The sequence below is a fragment of the Aulonocara stuartgranti genome (assembly GCF_965226115.1).
Source record: "Aulonocara stuartgranti genome assembly, chromosome: 3".
NCBI lineage: Eukaryota > Metazoa > Chordata > Actinopteri > Cichliformes > Cichlidae > Aulonocara > Aulonocara stuartgranti.
In genome coordinates, this window is record NC_138941.1 from 78146579 (window position 1) to 78149974 (window position 3396).

Here is a 3396-nt window from a genome sequence, read left to right on the forward strand (position 1 = left end):
GAGGTCTCAGACGCAGGTGGTAAAAGTACACACAGTGTGTACTGAAGTAGAAGTACTACTGTTAAAAATACTCCAAGTACTAATTCAACTTCTTTACTCAAGTAAAAGTAAAAAGTAGTGGCTGTGAAATGAGAGTAAAAAGAGCTGATTGAAGAACATTTCTAACACGTGTTTATACAAAGCTAACTGAACCATGTGCTGCATCAACGTGATAATAAAATAATATTATTCACTTTGTTTCTAATAAATATTCCCAGCTTGAATCAGACAAGTTGAACATGAGCAGAGAAAAAGAAGGAAATCCAAATATTCCTGTGTTCAGTTTTCTCCATTTACAGGCCGACTGTGCCTCTAAACAGGAACATGAGCAGGAAGAGGCTGAAGTGGATTCAGCAGGTGGAGGATGCCTAACATCAGCTGGAAAGATTTACTGTGACGTTTGTTTGCTGTTTTCGCCTCGTGCACGAGAACATCACCAAATAAACTCCAGACAGTTTTTAATATTTCACTGTTCAAGAGCAAAAAGACTGACGGACTGTGTTTAAGGCCACCTCACAAATGTCACACATGAAATATTCAGTGTTTATTTGCTGGTTTGTTGGCAGCAGCTCCTTAAAGTCTGTCACACATCTGTTTGACCGTCTCCAGTTAATCTGAGACACCAGTTAATCTGCAACAGCAGCATCAGGCGGCTCAGCTGATCTCTGGTGTGTAGCTGCTGTGCTGCGCTCCCATTCCTCAGTGAAAGCAACAGCAGAACAAAAACTCTCTCCATCCACATGTTTGAAAAGAAAGCTTTTAAACAGATGAACACACTCAGTAAAGGACAAAGAAATAAGTAAGAAAAAATTAGAGTAAAGAGTAAAAGCAGGAGCGACTGAAACAGGCTGCATGCTAGCTGACGCATGCTAGCTGACGCATGAGCACTAGAACTGTTCAACTTCATTGTTATGATTTTAGCACCGAGTTACATGAAATCCTGCATCAAAAAGAACAACACAGCGATCACAGACATGTTTCTGCCAACAAACCAACATTAACCCAGAAAAGCCTCTAAAACAACCTGCTGTGGTTTGGAGTAGAGATTCCTGAATTTACCAGGTGCACCTGAAGGCAGCACAATTTAAACCGTAAATAATGATGTAGGTGCGCAAATCCTTTTCAAGCATCACACCATCAGATGAGCAGGCTTACGTTTGTTGCACTTCTACACCAAGTTTTACGCTCGCGTTTCTTCGTTGCTGATTTTTGTTCCACAAACCAAAAGAACAAAGAATCAACCTTTAATATATTTTCATGTGTGTTTCAAGCACTATGACATATCACACACACACATGCTGAGTGTGTCACTGATAAAGCTGTGACACAGCAGCTCACTCAGTCCAGTCCAGGTAACAGACTCACCTGTTAGCAGCAGCTCTGCCCTCACAGAGCTCAGCTGCTTATTTCAGTCAGCAGGAAACATTAATATTATGGACTACAGCCGTCTGTCAGGGCCGTTCAAGGACACAACGTCACACACAGGTTTAAACTGTTAGACTCATGAATACCCACAACGTTCGATGCACATTTATCTTTAACAGGAGCAAACGGCCTGATCAGATAATATAAGAACTCATAAAAGCTCATTTATGTAAATCTCTGCTTGGACCAGTGAAACAGTCTCACACTGATTAAACACCATCACTACTTCAGTAATGACAGAGGGGCGTAGGCGTGCTCGTGGGACAGCTTCCTCCAGCTGTGGAAACCAGATGTGGAAGCAGACTCCCTGATGTTGCAGTCCAACACCAGTGTGAGCAGAGAGGACTCAGCTGCTGGGCGGAGCTTATCTTCCTGTCCTGTTCAAATCCAGCATGAAACTCTTCTTATGTTCCCTCTTCAGTCTGATCCTGTCTAACAAACATCACTGTTCACCTCCTCCTCCCTCTGTGACTCCTTCATGTCCACTTTACTCCTCAGTAAGTCTCCACAGCTCCAAGCCAGCTCTGCATTCAGAGTTAGTCCACGTTCTCACCTCCATCTTCAACCTTTCCTCAGCCAGAGTGTTGTGTCTGTGCTTCCACAGGCCCCGCTGGTTTACAAACTTGTTCCTGTTAACGGAAACAAGACGAACAGCTTTTACTTGCTAGCAAGGGAGGACCGCTCGGTGTGTCAGGAAAGCACTGAATCCACCCACAGACGACCTTTTACTGAACACAGTTACAGTACACACAAGCACCACCCATTGTAACCCCCCTATGGTCAAAAAACATAAGGCCCTATGTGTGTGTGTGTGTTTGGGGTGCGTTTGTGTGACCTCCTGCCCACAAAGGATGATAAAGCAGGAAGCTTACTAAGCAGCAAACAGAGCCCTCACATAGATGAGCCTATAACAAAACACTGCAGCCTCCCCACCAACAAACTGGCTGGAGAGGTGGTCAGAGACAAAGGAACGTCTTTGATCAGGCTGCTTGAACCAAGACTTACAAACTTAAGTAACACAATGACAACATTTAACAATTTGACTCCCACACAGAGCACTATCCCCACATGCTTCAAGACCACGACCATCATGCCCCTCCCCAAGAAAAGCCCAGCCACTAAACGCCTGCAGACCAGTCGCACTGACTCCCATCATTGCAAAGTGCTTTGAGAGAGTGGTGCTGGCCTACATCCAGAGCAACATCCCAGACACTCTGGACCCCCTGCAGTCTGCCTACCGGCCCAATAGGTCCACGTCAGACGCCATCGCTGCTGCCCCTCACTACTCCCTCTCCCACCTGGAAAACAAAGACCTCAGGGTGCTTTTTGTTGATTATAGCTCCGCCTTCAATACAGTCATCCCTCACAAACTCATTCACAAGATCCTCAGCAGCTTCTACAGCTGCACTGTGGAGAGCACACTGACCAGCTGCATCACTGCATGGTACGGCAGCACTACTGCTATGGACCAAACGCCTGCAGAGAAGATGATCAGGACCCCGCTGCCCTCTGCATCCACCATCGCAGAGTCCAGAGGAGAGCTGCCTCCATCCTCAAAGACCCCACATCCCCCCAACACGGCTGTTCACACTTCTACCCTCAGGACGAAGGTTCAGAAGTTCAAAATCCAGAACATCCAGACTCAACTCCTTCTTCCCACTGCTGTCAGACTCTTGGACAGCTGACCTGTTTTAACAGTAATGTTTGTGTTACACACTGAAGGACGACAGGGTTCATTCAGGTGCACATGAAGATTTATTGCGCTGAAACACAGCAAAACAATTCAGTGTTACTGGCGGCTTCCATTGTAATAACTGGCCTGCGTTACTTTTGTAGCATTACGTGTAATGGCCATGTATTAATCAGCCCTTAACACACAGAGAAAATGACCAGTAAACAATAGACAACATAACATGTACTGGCTGGTCTATT